This window comes from Pristiophorus japonicus, chromosome 10 (assembly GCF_044704955.1).
Source record: "Pristiophorus japonicus isolate sPriJap1 chromosome 10, sPriJap1.hap1, whole genome shotgun sequence".
In the NCBI taxonomy this organism is placed as follows: domain Eukaryota; kingdom Metazoa; phylum Chordata; class Chondrichthyes; family Pristiophoridae; genus Pristiophorus; species Pristiophorus japonicus.
Window position 1 is genome coordinate 88,553,355 of NC_091986.1, and position 23,531 is coordinate 88,576,885.

Below are 23,531 nucleotides of genomic sequence, written 5' to 3' on the forward strand. Positions count from 1 at the left end.
TGTGAACAAAGTGATGTTGTTTTCGAATCGTCACATACAGGACAGGTCACACATGCCTGCAGCTGAATGTCTGCAGATGTCTCAGAGTCCACCATCAAGGGTGATGAATGCAAGGCCATTAACACCTTGTTGGCGCTGCGGGGGTGATCATCGTTTCCATTCATGCCGATTCAAAGAATACGTTTGCAAGGCTGTGGAACAATGGGATACCTCCAACGAGGGTGCAGGCCAGCTGCAAAGCCTGTTAAACCTGCAAACCACCATGTTGCAGAGGAGGACAGATCCACGGAGGATCACGATGAACCAGAGCCTCAGATCGAGGAGGCAGAGGTACATGGGGTGCACACATTCACCACGAATTGTCCCCCGATAATGCTGAATGTTGAACCAAATGGACTCCCGGTGTGAATGGAGCTGGACATGGGCGCGAGCCAGTCCATCATGGGCAAAAAGACTTTTGAAAGGTTGTGGTGCAACAAGGCCTCAAGGCCAGTCTTAACTCCAGTTCGCATGAAACTAAGAACTTACACAAAAGAACTGATTCCTGTAATCGGCAGTGCTACCGTAAAGGTCATCTATGATGGAGCGGTGCACAAGCTACCACTCTGGGTGGTACCGGTCGATGGTCCCACGCTGCTCGGCAGGAGCTGGCTGGGAAAGATACGCTGGAACTGGGATGACTTCATGTGCCCAGGTCTTAAACAAATTTCCTTTGCTGTTCAAACCAGGCATCGGGAAATTCCAAGGAGCAAAAGTGCAGATCCACCTAATTCCGGGGGCGCAACCCATCCATCACAAGGCGAGAGCAGTACTGCACATGATGAGAGAAAGGGTAGAGATCGAGCTAGACTGGCTGCAAAGAGAGGGCATCATTTCACCAATCGAGTTCAACGAGTGGGCCAGTCCTCTCGTCCCAGTCCTCAAGGGAGATGGCACCATCAGAATCTGTGGCGATTACAAAGTAACTATCAATCATTTCTCCCTGCAGGACCAATACCCACTACGAAAGGCCAACGACCTCTTTGCAATGCTGGTGGGAGGAACAATGTTCACAAAGCTGGATCTGACTTCAGCCTACATGACGCAGGAACTGGAGGAATCATCGAAGGTCCTCACCTGCATCAACACGCACAAGGGTCTTTTTGTTTATAACAGATGCCCGTTTGGAATCCGATCAGCGGCGGCGATATTCCAAAGAAACATGGAAAGTTTATTGAAGTCAGTCCCGCACACCGTAGTCTTCCAGGACGAGATCTTGGAACACAGTCGAGCACCTGCAGAACCTGGAGGAGGTTCTTAGTCGACTCAACCACGTGGGGCTCAGGTTAAAACGCTCGAAGTGCGTTTTCCTGGCGCCTGAAGTGGAGTTCTTGGGAAGGAGGATTGCGGCGGATGACATCAGGCCCACCAACACGAAGACGGAGGCAATCGAGAACGCACCGAGGCCACAGAACGTGACGGAGCTGCGGTCGTTTCTGGGACTCTTGAACTACTTTGGTAACTTCTTACCGGTCTCAGCACACTGTTAGAACCACTGATGTCTTACTACGAAAAGGGGATGAATGCCTTTATAAAAACGAGAAAATTGTTATGGTGAAACAAATTGCTTGTGTTGTATGATCCATGTAAGCGTTTGGTACCAGCATGTGATGCGTCGTCATATGGCGTCGGGTATGTATTGCAACAAGCTAATGATTGTTGGAAACTGCAACCGGTTGCTTATGCATCCAGGAGTCCGTCTAAGGCTGAAAGAGCCTGCAGCATGATTGAGAAAGAAGCGTTAGCGTGTGTCTATGGGGTAAAGAAAATGCATCAATACCTGTTTGGGCTAAAATTCGAATTGGAAACTGACCATAAGCCACTTATATCCTTGTTTTCCGAGAGTAAAGGGATAAATACCAACGCATCGGCCCGCATCCAGAGATGGGTGCTCACGTTGTCCGCACACAACTACGCCATCCGCCACAGGCCAGGCACAGAAAACTGTGCCGATGCTCTCAGTAGGCTGCCATTTCCCACCACAGGAGTGGAAATGGTGCAGCCTACTGATCTAGAACTGTTGTTATGGAAGCATTTGAGAGTGAGCAATTACCCGTCACTGCCCGGCAGATCAAAACCTGGACAAGCCAGGACCCCTTATTATCTCTAGTCAAAAGCTGTGTGCTTCACGGGAGCTGGTCCAGTGCCCCAGTGGAAATGCAGGAAGAGATAAAGCCATTCCAGCGGCGCAAAGATGAAATGTCTATACAGGCAGACTGCCTTCTGTGGGGCAATCAAGTTGTGGTCCCCAAGAAGGGCGGAAACACTTTCATCAATGACCTCCACAGTACTCACCCAGGCATCGTAATGATGAAAGCGATAGCCAGATCCCACGTGTGGTGGCCCGGTATCGATGCGGACTTAGAGTCCTGCATTCACAGATGTAATACATGCTCGCAGTTAAGCAATGTACCCAGGGAGGCGCCGCTAAGTTTATGGTCTTGGCCCTCCAAACCGTGGTTTAGGGTACACGTCGACTATGCAGGCCCGTTCTTGGGTAAAATGTTCCTTATGGTTGTAGACGCGTACTCCAAGTGGATTGAATGTGAGATAATGTCGGCTAGCACATCCGCTGTCATTACTGAAAGCCTGCGGGCCATGTTTGCCACACACGGCTTACCTGATGTCCTGGTGAGCGACAACGAGCCATGTTTTACCAGTGCTGAGTTCAGAGAATTCAGACCCATATCGGGATCAAACATGTCACATCTGCCCCGTTTAAACCAGCGTCCAATGGTGAGGCAGAGAGAGCAGTGCAAACCATCAAGCAAGGCTTGAAGAGGGTAACTGAAGGCTCATTGCAGACTCGCCTATCCTGAGTCCTGCTTAGCTCCCGCACGAGACCCCACTCACTCACTGGGATCCCACCTGCTGAACTGCTCATGAAAAGAGCACTTAAGACAAGGCTCTCGTTAGTTCACCCTGATCAACATGAACAGGTCGTGAGCAGGCGGCTTCAACAAAGTGCATACCATGATAGCGCAAATGTGTCACATGAGATTGAAATCAACGATCGTGTATTTGTATAAAATTATGAACAAGGTCCCAAGTGGCTTCCCGGCACTGTCGTGGCCAAAGAGGGGAGCAGAGTGTTTCGGGTCAAACTTTCAAATGGACTCATTCATCGGAACCAAATCAAACTCGGGTTCACAGACTATCCTGAGCAACCCACCTTGGACCCTATCTTTTTTAATCTCCCAACATACACACCAGTGGCAACCGGCACCATGGTCGACCACGAAGCAGAACCCATCATCCACAACAGCCCAGCAGGGTCCAACACACCAGGCAGCCCAGCAAGGCCAGCTGCACAGCAGCCTAGCGAGGGCCCAACAAATGATACAACAACCCCAGCTTTCACACCGAGACGATCAACCAGGGCAAGAAGGGCCCCAGATCGACTCACCTTGTAAATAGTTACACTATTGACTTTGGGGGGGAGGAGTGTTGTTATTTATGTAAACTTGTATTTACTTTGAACAGCCACCAGAGGGCTCATCCCCTGGAGTCCCAAGGGATCCCATAATCCCTTGAGAACACAGAGTATTTAAGGAGACTTCACAGTTTGGAGAGGCACTCTGGAGACCTGTAATAAAAGACTAAGGTCACACTTTACTTTGAGCTCACAGTGTTCAGTCTGATTCTTTCTCCATACACGACAACTGGCGACGAGATACAGATAGCGAACCCCCTGCACTCGCTGCACTCCTCAATAGCAAGAATGTCCTTCCTCAGATTAGGAGACCAAAACTGAACACAATATTCAAGGTGTGGCCTCACCAAGGCCCTCTACAACTGCAGTAAGACCTCCCTGCTCCTATACTCAAATCCTCTAGCTATGAAGGCCAACATGCCATTTGCTTTCTTCACTGCCTGCTGTACCTGCATCCAACTTTCAATGACTGATGTATCGTGACACCCAGGTCTCGTTGCACCTTCCCTTTTCCTAATCTGCCACCATTCAGATAATATTCTGGCTCCCTGTTTTTGCCCCCAAAATGGATAACCTCACATTTATCCACATTATACTGCATCTGCCATGCATTTGCCCACTCAGCTAACCTGTCCAAGTCACCCTGCAGCCTCTTAGCATCCTCCTCACAGCTCACACTGCCACCCAGTGTAGTGTCATCTGCAAACTTGGAGATATTACATTCAATTCATTCGTCGAAATCATTAACGTATTTTGTAAATAGCTGGAGTCCCAGCACTGAACCTTGCGGTACCCCACTAGTCACTGCCTGCCATTCTGAAAAGGACGCGTTTATTCCTACTCTTTGCTTCCTGTCTGCCAACCAGTTCTCTATCCATGTCAGTACATTACCCCCAATACCATGTGCTTTACTTTTGCACACTAATCTCTTGTGTGGGACCTTGTCAAAAGCCTTTTGAAAGTCCAAATACACCACATCCACTGGTTCTCCCTTGTCCACTCTACTAGAAATTTCTTCCTCAAAAAATTCTAGAAGATTTGACAAGCATGATTTCCCTTTCATAAATCCATGCTGACTTGGACTGATCCTGTCACTGCTTTCCAAGTGCGCTGCTATTACATCTTTAATAATTGATTTCAACATTTTCCCCACTACCGATGTCAGGCTAACTGGTCAATAATTCCCTGTTTTGTCTCTCCCTCCTTTTTTTAAAAAGTGGGGTTACTTTAGCCACCCTCCAATCCACTGGAACTGATCCAGAGTCTATAGAATGTTGGGAAATGACCACGATTTCTATGGCCACGTCCTTAAGTACTCTGGGATGCAGACTACAGGCCCTCGGGATTCAATCCCATCAATTTCCCCAACACAATTTCCTGACTAATAAGGATGTCCTTCAGTTCCTCCTCGCTAGACCCTTGGTCCACTATTATTTTCGGGAGGTTATTTGTGTCTTCCTTAGTGAAGACAGAACCAAAGTATTTGTTCAATTGGTCTGCCATTTTCTTGTTCCCCATTATGAATTCACCTGATTCTGACTGCAAGGGACCTACATTAGTCTTCACTAATCTTTTTCTCTTCACATATCTGTAGAAGTTTTTGCAGTAAGTTTTTATGTTCCCTGAAAGCTTATTCTCGTATTCTATTTTCCCCATCCTAATTAAAGCATTAGTCCCCCTCTGCTGGATTCTAAATTTCTCCCAGTCCCCAGGTTTGCTGCTTTTTCTGGCCAATTTATATGCCTCTTCCTTGGATTTAACACTTTCCCTAATTTCCCTTGTTAGCCACGGTTGAGCCATCTTCCCCTTTTTATTTTTACGCCAGACAGGGATGTACAATTGTTGTAGTTCATCCATGTGATCTTTAAATGTCTGCCATTGCCTATCCACCGTCAGCTCTTTAAGCATCATTCGCCAGTCTATTCTAGCCAATTCACGTCTCATACCATCGAAGTTACCTTTCTTTAAATTCAGGTTCTGAATTAACTGTGTCACTCTCCATCTTAATGAAGAATTCTACCATATTATGGTCACTTTTCCCCCAGGGGCCTCGCACGACCAGATTGCTAATTAATCCACCCTCATTACACAAGACCCAGTCGAGGATGGCCTGCTCTCTAGTTGGTTCCTCGACATATTGGTCTGGAAAACCATCCCTAATACACTCCAGGATTTCCTCCTCCACAGCACTGCTACCAGTTTGGTTAGCCCAATCTATATGTAGATTAAAGTCACCCATGATAACTGCTGTAACCTTATTGCACGCATCCCTAATTTCCTGTTTGATGCCATTCCCAACCTTCCTACTACTGTTTGGTGGTCCGTACACAACTCCCACTAATGTTTTCTGCCCTTTGGTGTTTCGCAGCTCTACCCATATAGATTCCACATCATCCAAGCTAATGTCCTTACTGACTCTTGCGTTAATCTCCTCTTTCACCAGTAACGCTACCCCACTTCCTTTTCCTTCCTGTCTATCCTTCCTGAATATTGAATACCCCTGGATGTTGAGTTCCCAGCCTTGGTTACCCTGGAGTCATGTCTCCGTAATCCCAATTACATCATATCCGTTAACAGCTATCTGTGCAGTTAATTCATCCACCTTATTACAAAGGCTCCTCGCATTGAGACTCAGAGCCTTCAGGCTTGTTTTTTTAACACTCTTTGTCCTTTTAGAGTTATGTTGTAATGTGGCCCTTTTTGATTTTTGCCCTTGATTTCTGTGCCCTCCACTCTTGTTTTTCTCCTTCCTATCTTTTGCTTCTGCCTCCTTTTTACTTCCCTCTGCCTCCCTGCGAAGATTCCCATCCCCCTGCCATATTAGTTTCAACCCTCCCCAACAGCACTAGCAAACACTCCGCCGAGGACATCTGTTCCGGTCCTGCCCAGGTGCAGACCGTTCGGTTTGTACTGGTCCCACCTCCCCCAGAACTGGTTCCAATGTCCCAGGAATTTGAATCTCTCCCCCTTGCACCACTCCTCAAGCTATGTATTCATCTGAACTATCCTGCTATTCCTACTCTGACTAGTACGTGGCACTGGTAGCAATCCTGAGATTACTACCTTTGAGGTCCTACTTTTTAATTTAGCTCCTAGCTCCCTAAATTCAGCTTGTAGGACCTCATCCCATTTTTTACCTATATTGTTGGTACCTACATGCTCCATGACAGCTGGCTGTTTACCCTTTCCCTCCAGAATGCCTTGCAACAGCTCTGAGACATCCTTGACCCTTTCACCAGGGAGGCAACATACCATCCTGGATTCTCGTTTGCGGCTGCAGAAACATCTATCTATTCCCCTTACAATAGAATCCCCTTTCACTATAGCTCTCCCACTCTTTTTCCTGCCCTCCTGTGTAGCAGAGCCACCCATGGTGCCATGAACTTGGTTGCTGCTGCCTTCCCCTGATGAGCCATCTCCCCGAACAGTACCCAAAACGGTATATCTGTTATGGAGGGAGATGACCGCAGGGGACCCCTGCACTACCTTCCTTCCCCTACTCTTCTTGCTGGTCACCCATTCCCTATCTGCCTGTGTAACCTTTACCTGCAGTGTGACCAGCTCACTAAACGTGCTATTCACGACATCCTCTATGCCCCCGCCCCTCTCTCGACCGCAGGAAAGTACCCATGGTGGCTACATAGCTTTAAGACTCTTAGATCAGCAGCTCATAAATGAGCGCTTTGCTTTAAAGAACGTTGCTGTTATTTACAAAGCTGCAACACTGCTGGGTGTGCAGGCCATACATGGTGTGCATCACCTTGGTGACAGTTAAAGTTTAAGTTGATTCAAGTTAAGTGTAATTATATCCTTTCATGTTAAGGAATCACCAGTGTGTAACAGTGCAGCTATCTGAGACAATGCACAACAAGGTTATATGATCTAAAAAACATTTAATCCAACCATTTGTGTGAAATCATAATTATAACTGTAAAAATCACCCCAGCCCCACCCCACAACAAATTTATCACATTTACATAATTCGATTGGTCACCATTTCCAGCAACACAGAACACAAATGCAAACCAGCAAGGTAGCCCCCTCACCCCTTCCCCTGGCACTCCCTCCAAAATAGCATCAACAACATAAAAATATGCCCAAGACAACACCTGCGGCCATGCACCTTACTTTCCTTCCCCCCCTCCCGCTTCTCCTCCCCACCTCCACCCATTCCCCTCCTGATTCCAAGCTGCCTGGCTGAAGAGCTCCTCAGGTGTTGCTTCATTGGGGGTGATGACGGCAGTACTGCTGCTTGGACGGTACCGAGATGGGAACGGTTCCGAGGTGGGAATGTGCTCTGAGCTTGAAGCAAGATCTTCCTCCTGGCTCTCGTGTCATTAGCAATGGGGGTGCGGCACCTTGGGGTGCAGTACCATGCTCCGGGACCACTGGGAGGTCTCTGCCACCAGTGTTCCTGGCTATCAGCTCCAGAGCCTCCGCCATCTGCAGCACGTACTCGGTCCTGGTGACGGACATGCTGGCCAGCTGGAGGGATACGCCCCCCCCATTGTCTGTTGGATCTGCTGACCTATATCAACACTCCTCCTGGATAAGTGTACCATGTCCCCGCTCAGATCTGCCACTCGTGGAGCAGACCTGCTGCGTCGAACCAACCTCCGCTTGGTCGGCGCCATCCTGGAGACACCTGGGGTGCCCTGTGGCAAGGTGCTTGGGCCCGGTACCTCCACGGTGGAGTGGGAATGGCCGCAGGAGCACTAGATGTTTTTGGTGGTTGGGGATGCAGGCTCCTCGAAGTCGGCACTCTCATCCATTGAGAAGGGACCCAGCAGATGCACGGGCAAGAATCATTGCTCATCAGCACCAGATGGAGGAGAGTCCGGCGAGTCCGTCCCTTCCGCCCCCAGCTTCTGGGCTCGGTGTTCCTGATGGGGCTGTGCTGCTGGCTGAGCTGCAAAACATAAATGAGTTTATTAGAGGAGAAGGGGGTGCTGGAGTCACAAGGTGAGTCCCGCGCAACACACAGCATATGCACGACAATAGCAACACCGCTATCAAGATCATCACAGGCATCACATTTCATGATGATCACCAAATTTTGCATTGCAATGATTCTCATGAGGACATCATTATTTAGAGAAGAATTTTATGATTCATCTATCATATAATATTGGTCGGATATGAGTGGCTGTGGCATCTATTGACTTTACATCACGCAATGGTGTATACTTTATTCACGTGGCATCACATCAGGCTCTGCTGCTGCTTGCATGGCTGACCAGGGGTGGGTCCCCACTAGTGCCAGCTACCGCTCCTTGATGACGGTGAGGTCAATGATGACTGGTGGCCCCCCACCCGTTTGCCTCTGCTCGGCCCTATTCCTCGAAAGCTTCTTCTGTAAAAGGTAACAACAGCACGGCATGGCATGAGATCATTGCATGATATCATTGCTAGGTACTGTCACAGAGACTGATACAACACATAACCGACAGATGTAATCATGATTATAATGAAAATGATCATTCTTTACCTAAAGACGTACACCGTGACCGCAGGCTTTGAGTTTAACCTTCCCGGTATAAGTGCAAGACATCACATCTGATTTTAATCACTCATTACACTTACAATTCCAATGATATAAATATATAAGTACATGTAAATAAATGTAATACTCTGGCGGATCCGACAAGGTCATTCCATCGCTTGCGGCATTGGTTGCTCTCACATACCTCGTTGGTGCCTGACGAGACCACCTCGGCTATCTCGGCCCATATCCTCTGGTAGGCCTTTGAGGTGGGCTTCCCACGCCCTCCCTGGGTCAATTTACCCCAGCGTGTCTCAACCTCCTGCATGAGGGAGGCATTTGCCTCGTCCGAGAACCTCCTTGCTCTTTTGCGTCCTCCCAATTGTTCCTCTCCCAGCTCACTGCTTTCACCAGCGTCCTCAGTCTCCACAGCGTGCTGGGTTGCCTCCTCCATCCCTTCCATGTTAAATATTATTTTTTCCACAAAAACTTGGTGCCAACTTTATGCTTAGTAGGCTTTTTGCTGCTGGTGAATCTCCCTCGTGCCTCCCACAACAGCCAAAGAAGCACACACCACACGCACACACGTGTTCAATCCCTCTCTGCTCCCTCTCTCTGTGTCTCCTCTTATGCGCATGTAATGATGACCCCTGACCTGAAATGCGGGAAACGAGCATTGCCATGCCATTGTTATGGTCGGCGACACTTTACGGCAGAAGGTCAAAAAAGTTTAACGCGAACACCCATTTCAGATCGCTCGCGGTAACGCCCATTTTCAAAAATGGTAAGTTAGAGTTTTGGAAATGGGCGACACTCCGGCAATCTCAAAACCCATTTTTATTACCCTCGCTGGAAATAATGCCCATTTTTGGCAGATCTGCACAAAAGTGGAAAGTCTCGCCCCTGGTCTGGATGGATTGCATCTGCGCATTTTAAAAGAATCTAGGGAAGAGATAGCAGAGGCACACATATTTAATAATTCATTAGAAAAAGGTGTAGAGCCAGAGGACCGGCGTATAGCTAACAGCATACATATATTTATGATTAACATCGGTGCGGTAGGAAGGATAATATAATCCCTACTAAAAGAGAAAATAGAAAAACATCCAGAAACCAAAAATGTAATTAAAAAATGGGTCGACACAGATTTCAAAAGGGAAAGTCTTGCTTGACCAACCTCATTGAGTTCTTTGAAGAGGTAACAGAGAGAGTAGACAAGGATAATGTAGTAGATATTTTGGGCCCAAGTTTCGACCTGGATGCCCGTTTTTCGCGCCACAAAGTGCGCTGAAAAAAAACTTCCAGATTCTCCGGCTCCCTGCAGGTCCTCTTGAGCCTGGCGTGGTGCAGCACGAGTAGTTGGGGGCGGAGCTAAGTCCCTGCGCTGAAAACAGTGCCGGGACCTCTGCACATGCGCGCTACAGTGGGCGCGCATGTGCAGTAGCTCCAGGCGCCCAAAACTGTGTGGGAGGGGCCCGAAGCATGCAGACCCTAGCCCTGGCCAAATGGCCTCATTGGGGCTGTGTGCATAAGGCTGCCTCCCACGCCCAGCTCCTGCTTCCTCCTGACCCAACTCGACTGCCGCTACCCCCCCCCTGCCCCCGGACCCGATCCGACCCCCCGGACTGGACCCGACCGCACTCCCCACCCCCCCCCACACCTGACCTGACCTCTCTCTCCCTCCCCCCCCGACCCGAACCGAACCGACCTCCCTCCCACCACCCCCCCCGACCCGACCCGCGCTCCCGACCTCCCCACCCCGGACCGGACCCGACCCAACCTGACCTCCCTCCCCCCGCCCCCGACACGAACCGACCCGCGCACCCTCCCTCCTGCCTACCCGAACCACGAACCAACCCGACCTGTGCTCCCGACCGCCACCCTGCCCCCTGGACTGGACCCGACCCGCGCTCCCCCCGACCTGACCCGCGCTCCCGACCCCGAGCCCCGACCCGACCCAACGCCACCTACCTGTAAATCTGGTGCTGGGGACGGGCCCTGCCCGAAGTCTTTGGCCCGGCCGGACCCGGCCCGTTCAGCTTCCGCCCCCCCTTCTCCTTTCCCCCCCCGCCACTTCTCCTCTCCACCCTTCTTCTCCTCTCCACCCTTCCCCTTCTCCTCCTCCCCCCTTCCCCTTCTCCTCCTCCCCCCCTTTGCCTTCTCCTCCTCCCCCCCTTTGCCTTCTCCTCCTCCCCCCCTTCCCCTTCTCCTCCTCCCCACTTCCCCTTCTCCTCCTCCTCCCCCCCTTCGCCTTCTCCTCCTCCCCACCCTTCCCCTTCTCCTCCTCCCCCCCTTCTCCTCCTCCTCCCCCCTTCCCTCCCCCTTCTAGCCCATCCCTTCCCCTCTGCCTCCCTCCCTCCCCTCTCCCTGCCCCCCACCTCCCTCTACCCTCCTCCTCCCCCTCCCCTCACTGTCAGAAACACAGACACTGACAGAGAGTGAGAGACACAGACAGACAGACAGACAGAGAGATAGAGACACTGACAGAGACACACTGGGTGGGGGGCATCCCAGCATGCTGTTGGAGGGCTCCTGGTGCTGCAGTCGGTAAGTAGAAAATGTTTTATTTATTGATTTAAAAAAAACATTTCTTATTAATTTTTTTGATTGATTTATTGGTTGATTTATTGATGTTTTTATCATTTATTATTGATGATGGCTCTTTATTTGTAAAACTGAAGTGTTTAATGTTTGTAAACTTCCCTTTAAACCCCCCCCATCCCCCATTCGCTACGCCTGATTTTCTAAAGTGTCGACAAGGTTTTTTCGAGCGTACAAAAATCTTCATTTACTCCATTCTAAGTTAGTTTGGAGTAAGTTTTCACTGCCGAAACTTTGTAAACAGGTGTAAGTGCCTGGACACGCCCCCTTTTGAAAAAAAAATTCTGTTCCAAAGTGAAACTGTTCTAACTGACGAGAACTGGAGCAAATTAAATGCCGAGAATTTGAATTTCTCAGATACTCCGTTCTACACCAGTTGCTCCAAAAAATCAGGAGCAACTGAGGCTGAAACTTGGGCCCAATATATCTAAATTTACAAAAGGCTTTTGATGAGGTGCCACATAATAGATGAACGAATAAGGTCAGAGCATGCGAAGTCAGGGGACAATGAGAAGAATGAATCGCTATCTGGTTGCATGGCAGAAAGCAGAGAGTAGGGGTCAGATTGCATGAGAAAGGGTACAGAGGAGATTTACGAGCATGTTGCCTGGACTGGAGTATTTTAGCTATGAGGAAAGACTGGGTAGGTTGGGGTTGTTTTCTTTGGAACAAAGGAAGCTGAAGGGAGACATAATTGAGGTCTATAAGGTTATGAGGGGTTTAGATAGAGTGAATAGCAAGGACCTAATTTCCTCAGCAGAGGGGTCAATAACCTGTGGGCACAGATTTAAAGTAATTGGTCGGACGTTTAGAGTGGATTTGAGGAGACATTTTTTCACCCAGAGTGTGGTGGGGGTCCTGAACTCACTTCCTGAAATGGTGCAGAGACAGATACCCTCATAGCATTTAAAAAGAACGTGAATATGCACTTGAAGTGCCATAATCTACAAAGCTACAGACCAAGAGCTGGAAAATGGGATTAGGCTGGATAGCTCTTTGTCGGCCGGCATGGACATGATGGGCTGAATGGCCTCCTTTTGTGCTGTAATTTTCTATGATTCTTTGATTATATGGTAAAGGGCAGCTATTCAGAGTTGCAGAAGGTGGGATGTATTCTCACAAGGATCAGTGCTGGGAGCACTGCTGTTATATTAACTATTTAGATTTTGGAATCAAAAACACAATTTCTAAATTTTCAGACAACATTAATAAACTTGCAGATTGGGCATATAATTGGCAAGTGAATTTCAAAATTGATAATTGTGAGGTATTACATTTTGGTAAGAAAAATAAGCAGCTCACATATTCCTTGGAAAATAAGAATCCAAATGGGGTAAAGGAGCAAAATGATCTGGGAGTACAAATACACAAGTCATTGAGAGTAGCAACATAGGTTAATAAGGCCATAAAAAATCAAACCAAGCATTAGGGTTTATTTCTAGTGGAAGTGAATTAAAAAGTAGAGAAGTTATGCTGAACTTGTATCGAACCTTGGTTAGTCCACACTTGGAGTACTGTGTACAGTTCTGGTCGCCATATTATAAAAAGGATATAGAGGCACTGGAGAGGGTGCAAAAAAGATTTACAAGAATGATCCTAGAACTGTGAAGTTATGCCCATCAGGAAAGGATGAACAGGCTGGGTCTCTTTTCTCGTGAAAAATCTTTAAAATTATGAAAGATATTGATAGAGTAGACGCAGAGAGAGTGTTTCCACTTGCGCGTATGAGCAAAACTAGAGGCCATCAATAACAGATAGTCACCAAGGAATCAAATGGGAATTCAGAGAGTGGTGAAGATATGGAACACGCTACCACAGGTAGTAGTTGAAGTGAATAGACAAGATGTACTTAAGGGAAAGCTTGATAAGCATATGCGGGAGAAGGGAATAGAGGGTTATGCTGATAGAGTTAGATGAGGAAGGACTCGAGTGGAGCATAAATGTCGGCATGGACTGATTGGGCTGAATAGCCTGTTTCTGTGCTGTATCTTTTATGCAATTCTATGTAAATATTGTCCCTGAAATTCCGATGTCCTGGGTCCGTAAGAAGTTCCTACGGACCTGGGAAGGCATTGGAAAAGCCGGTTTCCAGCGCGCAATGTGCATGCATTGGAAACCGACATTTCGACCTGTCAAGTTTTTGGTCTTGACAGATGGACGCATCTCGGGAGCTAGGACACTTGCAAGGTAAGATTTCCGATATTTACGAATATCTTGTCCGGCAAATGTCCTTTAAAATCCTGTGCCTGAAAAAGCAGGCGTACAGCCTACTTTTACAGGCACAAGTGGTTAAAAATACACATACAAATAAAAAATAAAGTTATAAAAGCACTTTTTATGTTTAAAACTTCTTTTTTTAAGTCAGAAAACTTTTTTTTATAACAATTTTAATTTAAATGCATGTTAATTGTGTACTTTATTTTCTCTGTTTTGTTGGTTTTTAACTGTTTGCGGGGGGTGGGGGTTTCTCATTCACAGCAACAGGAGTTCCGTACGTATGGAACTCCTATTGCTGTGAATGAGAAACTATACTGTACCTGATTGGCTGCTTCACTAGATCCCTGCCTGCGCACGTCCACATGTGCATGAGCTGCGCGCGCAGTCACCTCTGGGCCTCAGGCCTCGGAAGTTCGGACAGTAGCAGCAGCAGCAGGTAAGTGCGTATCTTATTTCTTTTTTTAGGTTGTTTGCCTGTGGGAATGGTGTTACCGGAATTTCAGGGTCATTAGGCTAAGTCTGGAGACTTATGTAATTTATTTTTCACGTTGAATATCAAGGACTGAGAGAAATATCAGCAAGAGGGAGAGAGAGGCCACTGAGGCTGAATGTTGGGGACGAGCATGGCAAAAATGTCACACAGAACAGCCAAGCTGAACGTCATGTAAAAGAGAACTCGCGAGGCTAAATGGGAAGAACAAAGGAAAATTCTGATAGAATAGAGGCAACCAACGGAAGTGGAATCATCAAGTCTGAGTGTTGAGGGAGGTGGAACATGGCTATGAGATAGTGGGTCTCAACAATTCAAAGTAATTTTTAAAATATCATATCATTCGACATCACGCCTGGTATGTAAATGGTATTTTATAAATTCGGCTATTAACTCAGTGGATTAAAGAAAATAGCTGAGAATGTGAGTGATTTAAAACCTAACTGCAAATATGGGGAGCAAGAGACATTGTTTACTATTTTGGCTTCAATGATAACACTATTAAGCTTAATAAAGTATTCTTCCATCTCTTTTTAATTTGTGGTCTTAATGGACTTGCTCCAGATTGTGGAATTTTACAACAAATTAAATTATATCTCTCAACTTGGTGTTGTGATATATTCACAGAGCACAAGCACACACAGCTTCCTACATGGCAGGCAGCTCTCTTGGAAGCCTGATTCTATTTAATTATTAACTCTGCAGTTGCAGTACACAATACAGCCACATCCACAGTGTGGAGCTACAAACATTACAAGCTTACAGACATTGCACTTCTCCCTCCTGAATGAAGAAATTATTTTCACAAACATCATACATAACTTTCATGTTTATACATAACACAGGATATAAACTTATTTTTTTCCATATTTACAAATTTAACTTTTCCACTTGTTTTCTGTTTCGAAGAGGATTACTTCGCTCTCAGAACCTTCCAAACATGGTGTCTATTTCACACTCATTCGAGGCTCATCCTGAGGAATGTTTTCCTCCACGGAATTTCCTTGATTTTCATTTGAACTAACTCTAACTTCACGCTCTTTGTTTTCCTGACTCGGACTCAGACTTTCATTCTGATTCTCTCCTGGATTTGTTTCCGGTACATTGGATTTAGGATATGCGACTGATGTATCAAAACTATCTGATGAGTCAGAAATAATTGAATCATGCCCACCTTCAACTCCTTCCATGTCTGCGAGGACCACATATCTTCACCATTCTTCCTGCTAACCACTTTAACCATTTATGGTGATGGTTCTTCACTCTCACCTTCTGGTTTAATTTCATACTTCTCTCTTTTACTCTACCCCGATCATGATTCTCTTTCTGTCTTAATTGTTTCTCTTCTACTGACTGTGCCAAATTTGGCTTGAACAACAAGAATCTGGTTCGTGGTTGTCATTTGAGAAACAACTCCGCTGGTGTTCTACCAATAGTTGTATGAGGAGTATTTCGATATATAATCAAAAAATTAGCCAATTTGTGATCCAATGACAACTGACGTTTCCTTGGATTTGGATCTAACTTTTTTTTAATGAGGTCACCTTTTACAATTTGTACAGTGCGCTCTGCTGCACCATTCGAAGCAGGATGGTATGGTGGAACCTTGGTAAGTTTCACACCATTTTTGCTCGTGAATTGTGCAAATTCTTCTGAACGAAATTGTGGTCCATTATCCAAAACAATCTCTTCAGGGAGGCCAAATGAAGAAAATAATTTCTGTAAAATGCCCAATGTTTTACTTGTTGTTATTTTCCACATTGGAAACACCTCAACTCACTTCAAATGGTTATCAATCACAATGAGCAATTGTTGTCCTTCTAACTCAGCAAAATCAATATGTAGCCTTTGCCACACCCTGGGAGGCCATTTCCATGGCTGTAATGGTATTGGTGGTGGTTGCTTGCTTACCGATTGACATGTTGTACACTGACTCACGATGTACTCGATATCTTTATCAAGGCCTGGCCACCATAAATAACTGCATGTAAAACTCTTGGTCAAGCACATTCCCAGGTGCTGGTCATGGAGGTCTCCTAATAATTTGGACCTGAATTTATTTGGTATAACCACTCTTGCACCCCACATGATACAAATTTTGTCGACTGATAATTCATTCCTATGAATGCAGAATGGATGTGTATCTTTGTCTGTTACCTGGTTTGGCCATCCATTTGCAATATACTCATACACCTTTAACATCACTGGGTGACGTTTGGTTGCTCTACCAATCTCTTCAGCTGTGACTGGCAGTTCATCAATGTATGAAAAATAAAACACTTCTTCCCTATCGGGTGTAATTTGTGATGGGGAAGGCAATCTAGACATAGCATCAGCATTACTGTGATCAGCTGATCGTCTGTATTCAATATCATATATATATGCTGTCAAAATCAAAGCCCATCTCTGCATTCGGGCTGCAGCTAATGTTGGAACTGGGGACTTTGGATGGAGGATTGCTGTTTGGGGCTTATGGTCCGTAACGATGGTAAACTTATGACCATACAAGTACTTGTGAAACTTCTTGACCCCAAAAATGAATGCCCAAGCTTCCCTTTCAATTTGCACATAATTACTCTTACTGGCACTGAGAGTGCGTGAAGCAAAAGCCACTATTTCTTCACACTGCCTCCTGAGCGTATGTCTGGAAGGCCTCTGACACAACCCCCTCGTACCCTTGCAGATATAGTATGGCTCTTCATCTCTCCATATCTTGCACCAAGACCGCCACTGCATCGTCGAAAAACCTTGGTGCTCACTTTCTCTCATGTTCAGCCAATCCTCAAAGTATCAGCACAGATTCACTTTTCAAAAAACTCCGACTATTTCTTGCAGCCACAATTCACCTCCTTTTTAAGAGGTGGCAGGCTGACTTTAACTAGCACTCGCCATTTGCGATATCAGGTCCCCTGTTGATGCGTGCAGCCAATGAACAACGTGGGTAGCACAAATTTAATGGCTGCATGCATCGCAATGAATGGGCCTGGGTTAATCACAAACCATGATCCGTCATCCAATTTCGGGGGTTATCCAATTGAACCCCCATATTTCTTAAATCTTTAAACTTTGTAAATGGAGGTAAATAATATTATAAATATATATGTGAAGCCTTTATCTTTCACTATCGGCACTGTGTAATAGTATTGCCTCTTGTCTGTCATGTGACATTGCCACCATACAGCAAATTTAGTAAAACAATGGATGGACCACTGTTGCATTTAAACTACAATGTAACCATAATAAACATCAAAAACTGCACTTCTGATTCTGTGAGAAACTGCAGAAGACTTAATACTGCAACTTAATCTACGTAACATAATGGGTCCAATTTAGCAGTCGAAATAATGGTGAGGCTAACAGTGCTCACCGTTATTAACGTGTAAATCAGACAGCAACTTCCAGTGACCGCACAAGCGCAGTTAAATGCGAAAATCAGGAAGTTGTGTCTGAGATGCCCTGTTCCTCCGGAAGCTGCACAATAAAGGTATCTCGCCGAGAGATTCACCATTGAAATACATTGAACAATGTGATATGGCTGTACTTGCCTGATATATACACACAACACTCGCCTGAAAAAATTAGGGCTTGTCCATTTAAATGTAAGAAACATAGAAACATAGAAACATAGAAAATAGTGCAGGAGTAGGCCATTCGGCCCTTCGAGCCTGCTCCGCCATTCAATAAGATCATGGCTGATCATTCCCTCAGTACCCCTTTCCTGCTTTCTCTCCATACCCCTTGATCCCTTTAGCGGTAAGGGCCATATCTAACTCCCTCTTGAATATATCCAATGAACTGGCATCAACAACGGCAGGGATTTCCATCGGTTGACAACTCTCTGAGTGAAGAAGTTCTCCTCATCTCAGTCCTAAATGGTCTACCTCTTATCCTAAGACTATGTCCCCTGGTTCTGGACATCCCCAACATCGGGAACATTCTTCCTGCATCTAACCTGTCCAGTCCCATCAGAATCTTATATGTTTCCATAAGATCCCCTTCTAAACTCCAGTGAATAAAGGCCCAGTTGATCCAGTCTCTCCTCATATGACAGTTCAGCCATGCCTGCAATCAGTCTGGTGAACCTTCGCTGCACTCCCTCAATAGCAAGAACATCGTTCCTCAGATTAGGAGACCAAAACTGAACACAATATTCCAGGTGAGGCCTCACTAAGGCCCTGTACAACTGCAGTAAGACCACCCTGCCCCTATACTCAAATCCCTTAGCTATGAAGGCCAACATACCATTTGCCTTCTTCACCGCCTGCTGTACCTGCATGCCCACTTTCAGTGACTGATGAACCATGACACCCTGGTCTCATTGCACCTCCCCTTTTCCTAATCTGCCGCCATCCAGATAATATTCTGCCTTCGTGTTTTTGCCCCCAAAATGGATAACCTCACATTTATCCACATTATACTGCATCTGCCGTGCATTTGCCCAGTCACCTAACCTGTCCAAGTCACCCTGCAGCCTATTAGCGTCCTCCTCACAGCTCACACCGCCACCAAGTTTAGTGTTATCCGCAAACTTGGAGATATCACACTCAATTCCTTCATCTAAATCGTTAATGTATATTGTAAAGAGCTGGGGTCCCATAACTGAGCCCTGCGGCACTCCACTCATCACTGCCTGCAATTCTGAAAAGGACCGATTTATCCTGACTCTCTGCTTTCTGTCTGCCAACCAGTTCTCTATCCACGTCAGTACATTACCCCCAATACCATGCGCTTTGATTTTGCACACCAATCTCTTGTGTGGGACCTTGTCAAAAGCCTTTTGAAAGTCTAAATACACCACATCCACTGATTCTCCCTTGTCCACTCTGCTAGTTACATCCTCAAAAAATTCCAGAAGATTCGTTAAGCATGATTTCCCTTTCATAAATCCATGCTGACTTGGTCCGATCCTGTCACTGTTTTCCAAATGCGCTGCTATTTCATCCTTAATGATTGATTCCAACATTTTCTCCACTTCAGATGTCAGGCTAACCGGTCTATAATTATTTTTTCTCTCTCTCCTTCCTTTTTTAAAAAGTGGTGTTACATTAGCTACCCTCCAGTCCATAGGAACTGATCCAGAGTCGGTAGACTGTTGGAAAATGATCACCAATGCATCCACTATTTCTAGGGCCACTTCCTTTAGTACTCTGGGATGCAGACTATCAGGCCCCGGGGATTTATCGGCCTTCAATCCCATCAATTTCCCTCACACAATTTCCCACTTTATAAGGCTATCCTTCAGTTCCTCCTTCTCACTAGACCCACTGTCCCCTAGTACATTCGGAAGGTTATTTGTGTCTTCCTTAGTGAAGACAGAACTGAAGTATTTGTTCAATTGGTCTGCCGTTTCTTTGTTCCCCATTATAAATTCACCTGAATCCGACTGCAAGGGACCTATGTTTGTCTTCACTGAGCTTTTTCTCTTCACATATTTATAGAAGCTTTTGTATTCAGTTTTTATATTCCCTGCAAGCTTCCTCTCGTATTCTATTTCCCCCCTCTTAATTAAACCCTTAGTCCTCCTCTGTTGAATTCTAAATTTCTTCCAGTCCTCAGGTTTGTTGCTTTTTTGAGCCAATGTATCTGCCTCTTCCTTGGCTTTAACAGTATCCTTAATTTCCCTTGTTGGCCATGGTTGAGCCACCTTCCCCATTTTATTTTTACTTCAGACAGGGATGTACAATTGCTGAAGTTCATCCATGTGATCTTTAAATGTTTGCCATTGCTTATCCACCTTCAATCCTTTAAGTATCCTCTGCCAGTCTATTCTAGCCAATTCATGCCTCATACCGTCGAAGTTCCCTTTCCTTAAGTTCAGGACCCTAGTTTCCGAATTAACTGTGTCACTCTCCATCTTAATAAAGAAATCTACCATATTATGGTCACTCTTCCTCAAGGGGCCTCGCACAACAAGATTGGTAATTAGTCCCTTCTCATTACACATCACCCAGCCTAGGATGGCCAGCTCGCTAGTTGGTACCTCGACATATTGGTCGAGAAAACCATCCCTAATACACTCCAGGAAATCCTACTCCACCGCATTGCTACCAGTTTGGTTAGCCCAATCAATATGTAGATTAAAGTCACCCATGATAACTGCTGTACCTTTATTGCACACATCCCTTATTTCTTCTTTGATACTGTCCCCAACCTCGCCACTACTGTTTGGTGGTCTGTACACAACTCCCACTAACGTTTTCTGCCCTTTGGAATTCCGCAGCTCCACCCATACTGATTCCACATCATCCAGGCTAATGTTCCTCCTTACTATTGCATTAATTTCCTCGTTAACCAGCAACGCCACCCCACCTCCTTTTCCTCTCTGCCTATCCTTCTTAAATGTTGAATACCCCTGGATGTTGAGTTCCCAGCCTTGGTCACCCGGAGCCATGTCTCCGTGATGCCAATTACATCATATCCGTCAACTGCTGTCTGCACAGTTAATTCGTCCACCTTATTCCAAATACTCCTCTCATTGAGGCACAGAGCCTTCAGGCTTGTCTTTTTAACACACTTTGCCCCTTTAGAATTTTTCTGCAATGTGGCCCTTTTTGTTTTTTGCCTTGGGTTTCTCTGTCCTCCACTTTTACTATTCTCCTTTCTATCTTTTGCTTCTGCCTCCATTTTCTTTCCCTCTGTCCCCCTGCATAGGTTCCCATCCCCCTGCCATGTTAGTTTAACTCCTCCCCAACAGTGCTAGCAAACACTCCCCCTAGGACATTGGTTCCGGTCCTGTCCAGGTGCAGACCGTCCGGTTTGTTCTGGTCCCACCTCCCCCAGAACTGGTTCCAGTGTCCCAGGAATTTGAACCCCTCCCTCTTGCACCACACTTCAAGCCACGTATTCATCTGAGCTATCCTGCAATTCCTACTCTGACTAGCATGTGGCACTGGTTGCAATCCTGAGATTACTACCTTTGAGGGCCTCCTTTTTAATTTAGCTCTTAGCTCCCTAAATTCGTCTCATAGGACCTCATCCCGTTTTTTATCTATATCTTTGGTACCTATATGCACCACGACAACTGGCTGTTCACCCTCCCTTTTCAGAATGTCCTGCACCCGCTCCGAGACACTTTCGCCCTTGCACCACGGAGGCAACATACCATCCTGGAGTCGCAGTTGTGGCCGCAGAAACGCCTATCTATTCTCCTTACAATAGAATCCCCTATCACTGTGAGAATGTGTAAAGAAGGGTTGCGAAGGTGGTAGATGGATAGAAAGGTGGCAAAAGGATGGAGATAGGGAATTATGGGAAAATAGCTAAAGAAATGTCAAGATGCAGACAACTGCAGAATCAACAGAAAAAAAAGGGGTTACCAAGAGTTGAAGTTGAGGTTAGACACGGGTCATGAGAAAGCCCAAGGCAGCACAAAGAAAGAAAGCAATCCTAGATAGGAAGGGAAAAGTAATAGCTTCTACTGAGAAGGAGGAAGGGAAACTAATTGGGTTCTTCACTGATAAGGGAAGACAGTGTAGCAAAGCTATAACTAACCTGACCTGACACCAGCCCTAATTGGGAGACTTTCTTGCCTGCCATTGGACGTACTCGAGAGGGGAGGCAGAAAGGGATTGGACAGACCAAGTGCTGATCAACTGTGTTCTGTTTTGAAAATGTATATCTACTGTGCTTTTCGCGCTGAAAAGGGGCTTGTCCAGGGGAAGGTAAACAGGCTCTGATTGAGAGTGTCCCTTTGTCTTGACAAGTCCCGGCCGGAGAATCTTCAATAAAGGTCCTTTACAGAAAAGGCAAGGTGTTTGTGTGTCAGTGTATTCGCTGAAACAGATTGAGGGAAAAAGAATCCGTATTAACAACTGTAGCTCTCCCACGCTTTTTCCTGCCCTCCTGTGCAGCAGAGCCACCCACGGTGCTATGAACTTGGCTGCTGCTGCTCTCCCCTGATGCGTCATCCCCCTCAACATTACCCAAAGCGGTGTATCTGTTTTGCAGGGGGATGACCGCAGGGGGCCCCTGCACTACCTTCCTTGCACTGCTCTTCCTGCTGGTCACCCATTTACTATCTGACTGTGTACCCTTTACCTGCGGTAAGACCAACTCACTAAATGTGCTATTCATGTCATTCTCAGCATCGTGGATGCTCCAGAGTTCATCCACCCGCAGCTCCCGTGCCGCAATGCAGTCCGTCAGGAGCTGGAGGCGGATGCACTTCCCGCACACGTAGTCGTCAGGGACACCGGAGGCATCCCTGACTTCCCACATAGTACAGGAGGAGCATAACATGTGTCTGAGCTGTCCTGCCATGACTTAACCCATAGATAAACTTAATTTGACAACAACAATGCTGAATGTTACTTACTGATAAAGAAAAAAAAGAAAAGCTACTGACCAATCACCAGCCAATCACTTACCTCCTTGGCTGTGACGTCACCTTTCAGTTTCTTTCTACTTCTTTTTTGCCTTCTCTCCCTGCTGCAGCTGCACAAGCACGCCTCTCCGACGCTGCTCGATCTCCCGCTGCCTCTCGCCGAACTCACCACGCTGGGCCGTTTTATAGGCCTCCCCAAGCTGCCTCACCAATGCTGCTCGATCTCCTGCTTCCTCTGGCCGAACTCACAATGCTGGGCCTTTTTATAGCTTATAATGGTGTGGTAGCTGTTAACGGTGTGGTAAGTCTTAATTACTGCCTAACGGCACCTAAAATTAACTTTCCGCAAGTGTGGAGTCTCATTCCGTCAAATTTTAATTGTTGTTGGAGAGGTTTAATAAAAATAACTTTTAAAAACTATTTTGTTCTATCTCTTATCTCTCTCTCAATCTTTCTTTCCCTCTCTTTATTTTGCTTTCTGTACCTGATTTGACATTTAACTAAATATTCTAATTGACACTTCCTGGTTTAGACTCAGTGCTGCTTATGAATGATTCTTCACTCTGATTGGTTTAGGAAACACACAGTTGCTTGCCCTGTTCACACAGGCTCCAGACACTCTGTGGAATGTGCCGCACTTTTTGGATAGTTCACTGAGAGGAAATTCCAGTGCAAAAACCCATAAAAAGTCGATAGACAAGTACAAGTGTAACACACGACTGGTGCCGTTTATTCACCACTGACCACAAAATCCAGCCCATTATCTCTTACACAACCATGAATGCTTTTGATTCTTACAAATCACATAACAGTGCACAAGCAAATGAAAATCAAGTAATGGCTTTTCCAGGATTGAATTTCAATTAATGCTATGATTGATTGGAACTCTAGTGCACTAATCATGTTATATTGGCAAGATATTTAAATGTATGTGAATCTCAATCAA

General features: G+C 46.1%; 1 long non-coding RNA gene across 1 annotated transcript in view; it reads right to left on the minus strand.

Moving 5' to 3' along the window:
• Nucleotides 1-7,644: 7,644 nt before the first annotated feature.
• LOC139274758 (uncharacterized) overlaps nucleotides 7,645-23,531 on the minus strand; it is an 80,800-nt gene continuing 64,913 nt past the window's right edge. The window contains exon 3 of the long non-coding RNA XR_011595594.1: nucleotides 7,645-8,381. This is a non-coding gene — a long non-coding RNA (uncharacterized lncRNA). The remainder of the gene's footprint in view (nucleotides 8,382-23,531) is intronic.